At 39.2% G+C, this 10,694-nt stretch overlaps 1 protein-coding gene across 2 annotated transcripts in view; it reads left to right on the top strand.

The window, feature by feature from the left end:
• The window catches only part of POLA1 (DNA polymerase alpha 1, catalytic subunit), a 300,188-nt gene that overhangs the window by 235,042 nt on the left and 54,452 nt on the right, over window positions 1-10,694 (top strand). The gene's annotated exons all lie outside the window — the stretch shown is intronic.

The following is a 10,694-nucleotide window of genomic DNA, read 5'->3' as shown; positions in this document are numbered from 1 at the left end:
ACAACCTCAAGGGCATATAGAAACCTACAAATACTTCTGGATTTCCTCACGTAAGAATCCCCATGCCCTTGATTTGGTCTTAAACTCTTTTCAGTTCTAGTCATAATTGACTCCAGTTCTTCCATTTACAAAGATAGGCTAGAATTTTTTTTTTAATGCCTTGACTTATTTGGTTTTTCTGTCCTTGGATATAAGATACTTCACAACTGATGGAGGAGTTGTTTCAAACATTAGTATCTTGTCTTTAGATGTTCAACAAGAACTTGGGCTATCTCCACAGCATATTTTCAGTGAATTAATAAAATTCATATAGAGAAAAAATTCCTTTAGTCCATGAGTAACTAGGCCTTTGAACTTTCATTCATGACTGGTGGCTAGCCCATGTTTATTTGCGGTATCAACAATAACTGTTTCTCTTTTACCCCCAAGGACCTTTCCTTAAAGGCGTAAAGCATTTAGAGAATTAAGTACTGACTGATGAGTACATTGTCTGTTTCTGTCGGGTTTGTTACCTCTTTCTGGGTGTTAGAACTTGATCCCCCTTTACTTCTTTCTGAATCCAGATTGTTCCCTAGATGTTCATAGATTCCTAGGGGACAGATTCCTCTTCCAGACATTTCCAAAATTCTTATCTGAAGGGCTGAATGATCAGCAGTTTTCAAAAAGTCCAGTGACTCGGAGACTTGTAGAAGTGATCTGGAAAGTCACTGGAGACTTACCCCAGCTTTTTAGAGAACATCAAGGAGTGTATGCTGCTATCCCGGAAAATAGGAGATAACAACAGAGTAGTCACTTGGAAGATTCTTGCTTGACTAAAGTGGAGAAGTGTTGATAGAATCTGTACACTCACACTATTTACTCTAGTTCCATTTCACAAGTTTAAGAATCACGACACTTTTTTTGTCATTTGATTCTAATAAATACACTATCTGGGAGTTCAGAGCTAAAACGGCATGGAGTGAATTACTGGCTCGTTCTTTTACATGTCAGAAGCCCAAAGAAAATAAAGCAAAAGAAGGGTACAAAATGGATGTCTGACAGAAAGAACTTCATGAAATGTTTCTAGAGCCTTTTGTTTTATTTATTGAGTGTTAATTAGTGAAACTATTCTTCCTTTGATCTTCTGCTTATTTATTATTCCTAAATAGCATTTTTGGAATGAGTGAACTAGCAGAAATTTACTTGGTCTGGACGTTCTCACATCATTTGGTAATGCTAAGTGGTGTGAGGGTGTTGGTGGTGGGATATAAACTGAAACGCTGGGTCATGCTTACCCGTAGTCCAAGAGCAGAGGTTTTCTAACAAGGGATATTTGATACACTCTTGCCTACAAGTCACCTGTTGGCATATAATAGTGCAAGTCTATGGATCCTACACCCAGAAATTCTAGTTCAGAAGGTGTGGGGTAGAGTTTGGGAAGCTCAACTTTTTAGAAAGTCCCCCCAGACAGTTCTGAACACATGATTTGGATAGTTTCTAAGTACGAGAGAATTGAACACAGGTTGTAATCCATAGGGGACAGTTGGGGAACAAGAATATTCTTACAGTCCATAAGTGAACAGTTACAGGGGAAACTCCCATAAGTGTAAATTAATGTAACATATGTAAAATTCACTTCTCACTTTATAAGTTGGAGTGAAGTGCTCTCTTCTTTCTGATTTGCCATTCAAGGGAGATTTGCTGTTAAAATGAATTGAAAATCTGTGGCATCCAGAGGGCAAATATATTTGTTCAATTTGGACCAAGGCCAGAACACCAATAGATGTTAACATCAAAAGTCCTGTGAGGGCTTCCCTGGTGGCGCAGTGGTTGAGAGTCCGCCTGCCGATGTAGGGGACGCGGGTTCGTGCCCCGGTCTGGGAGGATCCCGCATGCCGCGGAGCGGCTGGGCCCGTGAGCCATGGCCGCTGAGCCTGCACGTCCGGAGCCTGTGCTCCGCAGCGGGAGAGGCCACAACAGTGAGAGGCCCGCGTAACGCAAAAAAAAAAAAAAAAAAAAAAAAAAGTCCTGTGAAAAATGACAGTCGTTACACACAGTTATATTATTGAGAATGGAATCTAAGTATCGTCTGTCAACAAGTGCCCTGAAACTGGCACGTAAAGTATTTACCATAGACTCTCCTTTACTGTTGATACCTAGCAACATTTCCTTCGCTGGGATAGTTTTACCATTTCCATTATAAAGCCCGTATTTTAAAGGTTGTAACTGGATTGTGGTTTTAATCTGTGTTTGAAACGTGGCAATTTGACTTGGAAAAAACCCACAAATTATTGGAAAGAGGTTTATTTTTATGGTGAAAAGTAGCTCTTGTCAAAGCTTTTTCTTGTGCTTTGCTTTTCAAACAAAGGTTTACAGGCCATTAGTCCATAATGTGAATTAACCCCATTTGGTAGTTTTCCCTTTCCTTTAAGATGGTAAGGGACTCACGTTGGTGAAGTATCCACTTCATATTCACCGTAACTACATAACAGTTTTAAAATCTTATTTCTGTGGGACTTTGGCACAAAGTCCAAAGACTTCTGTGGGATTGTAACTGCTCCAGAATGTACATAGATGGCATAATAGATCCAAAAGAAGTTTTAGAGGAACATAGTGGCAATATATGAAGTAAAAATCCATTTCCATGATGGCAGCACATAATGGTCCCATTTGGCTGCCTCATCCCAGGGAGGCCTTGGCCTGAGTAGTGATAAGTGAACTGTTTGGGGGAGACATGAATCAATTCAAATCTTTGCCCAATTGTCTAAATTAAGTCTGCTTAAAAAAAGAGGAGGAGGGCTTCCCTGGTGGCGCAGTGGTTGAGAGTCCGCCTGCCGATGCAGGGGACACGGGTTCGTGCCCTGGTCCGGGAAGATCCCACATGCCGCGGAGTGGCTGGGCCCGTGAGCCATGGCCGCTGGGCCTGCGCGTCCAGAGCCTGTGCTCCGCAGCGGGAGAGGCCACAGCAGTGAGAGGCCCGTGTACCGCAAAAACAAAAACAAAAAAAAAAAAGAGGAGGAAAAAGAGTCTCCAACTTTTCTCAACTGAGCCTTTATTTATTTGGCAACGATAAAAACAGTGTGTGTATATTTTCTATTATTTCTTGAGTGCCATCCCAGATGTCAGAAAAACAAAGATGGCCAATGCTCCCTGCCCTGGAGGAGCTTAGAGTCCTTTTCGGACAGAAAGATTCAGATACAGTTAAGTGTGATAAACCACTGATCTGGTCAAATTGTTTTGGAAACAAAGAAAGGGATCCACTAACTGCCTTTCTTAATAGACTTTAATTTTTAGAGCAGCTGTAGGTTCACAGCAAAGTTGAACAGAAGGTACAGAGCTTTCCCATGTACCCCCTGCCCCCACACATGCACAGCCTCCCTCATTATCAGCATCCCCCACCAGAGTGGGGCATTTGATGAACCTACACTGACACATCGTTATCACCCACAGTCCGTGGTTTACCATAGGGTTCACTATGAGACACTGTGTGAATTTGGACAAATGTATGATGACATGTAAACACCATTACAGTATCATACACAGTAGCTTCACTGCCCTAAAAATCCTCTGTGCTACTCCTAATCACCCCTCCCTCCCCTCAACTCCTGGCAACAACTGAATTTGTTTGTCTGTTTTTTACTGTCTCCATAGTTTTGCCTTTTCCAGAATGTCATGTGATGGGAATCACATAGTGTGTAGCTTTTTCAGATTGGCTTCTTTCACTTAGTAAGATGCATTTTAAGTTTCCTCTGTCTTTTCCTGACTTGGTAGCTCATTTCTTTTTAGCGCTAAATAATATTCCATTGTCTGGATGTACCACAGTTTATTTATCAGTTCATCTACTGAGGGACGTCTTAGTAGCTTCTAGATTTCAGCAGTTATGAATAAGCTGCTATAAACATCCATGTACAGGTTTTTGTGCAGACATGTTTTCAACTCCTTTGGGTAAACACCAAGGAACGCAGTTGCTAGATCATTTGATGTTTATTTTTGTAAAAAACTGAAAAACTGACTTCCAAAGTGGCTGTACCACGTTATTTTCCAGCCAGCCGTGAGTGGCTGTTCCTGTAGCTCCACATCCTCCCCAGCGCTTGGTGGTGTCAGTGTTCCGGATTTTAGCCATTCTGATAGTTGTATAGTGGCATCTCAATGTTGTTTTAACTGGCATTTCCTTGATGGCCTATGATGTGGAGCATCTTTTCATATGCTTATTTTCCATTTGTATATCTTCTTCGGTGAAGTGTCTTTGGCCCATTTTTTTAATCGGGTTGTTTGTTTTCTTATTTAAGAGTTCTTTTTATATTTTGGATAACAGTCTTTTATCAGATGTGTCTTTGGCAGATATTTTACCCCAGTCTGTGGCTTGTCTTTTTATTCTTTTGAACACTAATTGCCTTTTCACTTTAGTGTTTGATCTTTCCTTATTCCTAAAAACAAAAGCAGAAAAACCACTTTTTTTCTGTTCCTGTTCTCTCTCACCAGATGCTTAGCTCCCCTTATTCTGCGTCAGCTATTTGTAGTAGGATGGTGTATTTGTCTGCTACACCTGCCGTAACACAGTATCACAGACTGGGTCGCTTCAACAACAGAATGTATTTCCTGACTGTTCTGGAGGCTAGAAGTCTGAGATCAAGGTATCAGAAGGGTTTCTTCTTCTGAGGCCTCCTTGGCTTGTAGATGGCCGTTTTCTCCCTGTCTTCGCATGGTCCTCCCTCTGTACCTTTCTCTGTCCCATTTTAACTTAATTACCCCTTTAAAGGTTCTATCTCCAAATATAGTCACATTCTGAGGTACTGGGGGTTAGGACTTCAGCCCCTCTTTGATATGACTTTGGAGGTAGGTTCAGCCCATAACACATGGTCGCCTTGGTGAATTTTCTGTTAATCCTGCCAGAATAGGAACACCAGGATTTAGGACTCTGTGTTGAAGAAAGGAATTGGAGCTACGGTATAAGTGTTTGCAAAAGGATGGTGCTTTAACTGTGGACTTTTGAAAAGCATCTGTTAGGAAGCCCAGTTTCTCAGTGGAGTCCCTTTAGGCCCAGAAGGACTATTCTTCAGGTCACCCCTACTTCTTTCAAAGGCCCATGGGCAGCCTGAGGGCCGCAGCCTACTGGGCAGCCCCTGTCAGGGGCCGTGCTGCTTGGTCCTCTCAGCGCGGTGAGATCTCCCAGCCACTTCCCCTCTCAAGCTTTGTTCTCACTGGCCTGTTCTGCCAGTTTTTTCTTACACTTTTCTTGTTACCATCGCTCTTCTTTTGTCTTTTCTTTATACCTGATGGTAACGTCTGTAGGTATTTGTTGTTTCCGTTAGTGTCACCAGAACTAGGCTGACCTTATGTAAGGTACTTTATAGTTTCCTGTCATCCTTTCAGATGTCTCACAGAGGTCCTCATAGCAGCCCCATGAGGTAGCAGTGGATTGTGCCCCATTATATTGATGAAGAAATTGAGTGTAGTATAAGCTTCCTTCCTTTGCATTCCCATAGCACCCTGTGAAATGCCCTTCTTGTAGGACTGGTCCTGAATTGTTTTGACTTTCTCTTCCACTGAGTTCATGGAGGCAAAGGGTTGTACCTTGTTGATCTGTGCTTTGCCTATGGGAGCCAGCTCAGTAAATATTTGTTGAATGAATTCTTAGTGCAAAATAAGGTCGCACAAGCACTTTGAAGAACTGTGGAGGAGTGAATCCTAGGAATTAGTTCTGTCCATGAATGGCAGTGTGCTGGAAAGTTCTCCAATCTCCTGTATTGCTCGCATGACTCAGGTGTGCCATAAATTAATGTCAGTAAATTTCCTTGACATTTTCAGATTTAATATCTGTCATTTCAACTCTTTGCAACTGATAACTGAAGATGAGTGACGTCGTAGCTCTCATTTTGCTGGTGCCAAATTTGAATTGAATCAAAAGAATGTCAAGTCACTTAACTAGTGAGTGAGCCTGGGTGACTGCCCCTCACCCACACTGCCAGAGTCCTGTTCTCTGCTTGCCATCAGCCAAATAGTTACACTCATGAAGTGGTAATGATTGTATTACCTTGTGGAAAATAGGGACCCCAAAGAGAGACAACAGCTAGTACTGAAAAGCTAAGGAGTCTAAAAAACTCTTTTGGTGGTTTAGTGTTTTGTTTTTTTGTTATTGTTGTTTGGTTTTGCGGGGGTTTTTTGGTTTTTGGTTTTTTGGGGGGGTTTTGCCAGAAAATAAGAGTTGTATGGAAAAAAATTATATGCTTTAGTGCATATGGGAATTTGGAGATTTCTGAGGGTTTAAGACAGCTCCCTCTTCAATGTTAAGGATTTCTACTCTTCCTGAACTGCTAAAGCGAAAGCGAAAGAGTTGTATCATTGCTAGAAGTACTGAAATACAAGTAGCAAAGAGCCGCTGGAGTCCTCTCTAAGCCAGTTGACATTCTTAGAATTTACTTTGTTAAAGCCTCACGAGGCATTAAGAAGAAGGCTGTGTCAGACACCCTGTCTGATCCAATTCTTCTTATGGGTTATTCCACTGAATTTTAGAAATGAACCTTTTCTCTGTTTCTAATAAATAATAACAGAGCATACACAAAACCATTCATACCTACCAAATACATATAAAAGTAAAGGTAGAATTTCACTTAAGTACCAATTTGCTCTTCTTAAAGTTATATTTTTTATAATTGTGAAAAACATTTTCGTTAAAGAAACTGATTTTGAAATGGGCAGTCCATTTTCCTTTTGTTTCATTTTCTTACGAATAAAAAATGATCTGAGGTTTTGGGTTTTTCTTTTTCTTTTTAACTCTTTCATTAGTTTAAGTGGATTTTTATCATGGGAGACTCTAACGTGGCAGTTCAGAACAATTCATGATTAGGAAGTGATTGTAGAAACACATAAAGAATTTTGATGATAGAAAAAGTGGTTCATATAATCCTGAGCTTTGGGGGAGTGTTGTTATTGTTAGACATTATGTAGTTTCAATCTTTAATGACTTAGAGAAATACTAACAATATAAGGTCAAAGTCCAAAACTAAGTAACCATTATGATTCTAATTTGTAGTTTATATGCAAGGCGGAAAAATTAGTAAGAAACACTAGAATTGTTTACAGCTGTTATCTGTGGGTGGATTATAGATAATTTTTATTTTCTTCTTTATATAATCTGGGTATGTACTGCTTTTATAACAAGAAACAAATTATAAGAACTGAAATTTTACAAAGAAATGTTTTGTTCAACTTGAAATAATGATTCCAGTAGTTTAGCAGTTGAGGAAAAAAATAACACAGATGAACCCAGGTCAGCTTTTTTCTCCCTGCATTTTTTTCCAAATCAAACATAATGCCTTATTACTCAGAGAGTGATCAGTATACCAGCAGTGTAGGCATCACCTGGGAACTTGTTAGGAATGCAAAAATATCAGGTCCTCCCCAGACCTACTGCATCAGTATCTGCATTTTAACAAGATTCCCAGGTGATTCCTGGGCATATTAAAGTTTGAGAAGCACTGATTCAAGACACTCTCCTTAGTAACTAAAGCCTACTTCCATTCTATTCATCCATTGATTGGGGCCATCCATTTGGCAAAACTTGAAAATGACAAATGGGCAGAACACAGAAGGCCTAGCCAGGTTTCAGGTGGAATTGGCATGACAGCCTAGTCTTCTGAAATATATTCTGTAATTAGGCTTAAAAATGTAGTAGCCTGAGAAGAGCTAGGAGAGGGGGGCAAAGCAAGAAAGCATGCGTTCCTCCACTGTTTCTTCGTAACTAGAAGGAACAACAGAGAAGTACATTAAGATTTTCAGAATGGCTTTCAGCTTCTCAAGATGAGTGGCTTATGAAAGAGAAAACTGGAATGTAGCTCTATAGCCACTTCATACAAGGGTTACTCTGTATGTGCCCACCAGTCACCACATTCTGGGTCTCATTACAACATTGATTTAGTATGCTTGTAAAGATTTCAAGGCATCGAACTAGAATTTTTTTGAAATGAAAACAAGATTCTTTTTCTTAATTTTGGAACTACAAAATTTACTTTGGAATTTACTTTTCCTACTGTTGCTGACTTTTCTGTTGTATTTTTATGCTCAGTACAAGAATGACAAAGTTGGTATTTTCCTATGGCAGCCTGGAGCCCCTTCATACTGCTTTGCTTTTCTCTCTGATTACTGCTAATTTTGTTTCTGTTTTGTTGTTTAACTAAAGACAACTTTACAGTGTGACAGAAGAGAAACTACATTTTCCAGGGCATTGTCACCATAGTTGCTTTGCCCGTAGTGGAGGTGTCTTGTCTCTGTATATTTTCTGTTATCCTCTTTAGGATAGCGAAAGTTGTATATGACAACGTTGCCATGTGTTTGGGCAACAAACTTCCAGATTCTAATAACGTGCCTTTTCTTTAAGGCCATTTCTGTAAATATGCACTCAAGTTTTGCACTTTTATGTACAAATGGACTCACAAGCATGCTGTGATAAGAGATGTGTTACAAGTTTTGTAAAATCCTTTCCTAGTATGTCTTTTCAGTGAGCAGGTTCCTTGTCCCTTTTGTAGTGACAAGTACAGCAGCACAAACAAGGGCATTATCTAGGTGATAATGCTGTGGTTGATGGTCTTCATTTGCAAAACATATTGTCATTTTTTGAGTGTTTGAGAGCCGGGAAAACCTGATAAGATTTTTTTCATGTACTTTAAAAAATATATATTTCTATCACCAATGAGGGAAAAAATATTAAATAATTTTCAAGCAGTTACACCATAATGTGAGCTAATCACTTTATTTTGAAGAAAAGTATTTTTAAACAGTTGAGCTAGTGAATTTACTTTTAAAATGTATTGTGCTTACACAGTAGATGGTTTTATTTCCATGATGCTTTTACTACATAATTATACATCTTAATTACGTAATTACTATCATAATTATTATGTAATTGCATGTACTTCCACTAATTACAAAATCAGGAAGTGTAATTATCTAGTAAAAACTTTATGAAATTTCATGCACTAAAAATTACTTAAAAGGCTATCTATTCCAGTGGTCTACTAGAAGGCTTTCCGTGGTTAGTCTTAGTCCTGACTTTAGTTTAGAACTTGAACCCAAAGGCCAGGAGAAGAAAGACCGTTACAAACAGACTAACACTAAACTGCGTATTGCAGTATAGGTAAGATGGCCTTTGTTCCTTATGAGTTAAAGCCAGGGTGCGTTTGAATTTCTTTGTGTTTATGGAATTGTGGTAAGAGTAATATCTTATATTTGAGGTGGCATCACAAAAACTGTCAGTGAAAAGGACAGTTCTTAGGAAAGAATTGGTTAATAGAATTGACAATCAAGCCATTAAGGTTGCAAAACGGCCAGGCCCTCTATACTTCTGTAATGTGAATGGCTTAGTTAGCTATCTCTGTCTTTAAAATAATAATAGTAGTAGTAGTAGTAGTAGTAGTAATATTAGTAGTAGTATTATTTAAAATTCTGTTTCTTTAGTTTGAAGAGGGCTTTCCCCCCACCCCCAGTTTGTGTTTATATTTACCAAGATGGGAACAAACATATCAAAAGAGCATAATCCTTTTCTACTATTACTTGATGTCAAAAGGAGCTTTTGAGACATAAACATACACACACAAACATGTAACATCAGACCCTAAAGACAGAAGGTTTAATTCAATAAAGCTATGATGTCTTTACCATTCAAAATGACATACAAATTGCACAGTGAAACAATAGTCATGACAGCAAATTAGATATGACATCTAAATTACACTACAAAGAGAAATCCCAGAACCATTTTTGTTCTGTACAAGTCTATTTTAGCCCAGGTTTAAAACCCAGTCTAGAGACTGCTTTATTGCCTAAGTAGGGTAAAGTTGTAGAAAACTAATTAGAGGTTGGTTGAATTAATTGCAGATTAATTAGGAGGAAAAGGCTTATAATACTCATGGCCGAGAAGAGAGTAGATCCTGTAACTATCAAGATAGAATGTACTCTAAGTTTCAGGAGTATTAAATTATTGATATTTGTATAACATCTATAATAATCTGTTATAACATGACCTAAATAAAGCACTTGGGTTAGATATAGTTACACTAAAATTTCTTCCCCTCAAAATTAGTGCTTTTCGCTAGAAGTGTATTGAATCAACCATGTAAAATATAGAAGTTACTTCTTTTAAAAATGCAGGGCCTCCCTGGTGGCGCAAGTGGTTAAGAGTCCGCCTGCCGATGCAGGGGATACGGGTTCGTGCCCCGGTCTGGGAGGATCCCATATGCCGCGGAGCGGCTGGGCCCGTGAGCCATGGCCGCTGGGCCTGCGCGTCCGGAGCCTGTGCTCCGCAACGGGAGAGGCCACAACAGTGAGAGGCCCACATACCGCAAAAAGAAAAAAAAAAAAATAAAATAAAAATGCAGCCGTAAACATTAAAAGGTCTGTAGTCTTAAAAGCATGTGACATTCCCTTTTTGTTGTTGTTGTTGTTGTTCTTAAATCTTTCTAAAGAAGCACGCTTTGTGGCTTTATCCGTTATTGACTTTGTGACTCTTTAATACCAGCTAAAATTTGTAATAAATGTGACCTTAAACAAAAAAGTCAGTGAAAGAAATGAAAACACCAGCCCCATTTGCTTCAAGCAAATTAGAGGGTTTATAGTCATCCAGAATTATTTCCTGCTCTCAGAGATATTTGGGATTTAAACAGGTTCAGTGTGACTCTGGGTTTTTTTCTCTAGTAGTTTGGGATTATTTTTAAATTGCA

This window comes from Mesoplodon densirostris, chromosome X (genome assembly GCF_025265405.1).
Source record: "Mesoplodon densirostris isolate mMesDen1 chromosome X, mMesDen1 primary haplotype, whole genome shotgun sequence".
Lineage (NCBI taxonomy): Eukaryota > Metazoa > Chordata > Mammalia > Artiodactyla > Ziphiidae > Mesoplodon > Mesoplodon densirostris.
Note: the sequence above shows the minus strand (reverse complement) of the source record. Positions and strands in the feature narration are given on the sequence as shown.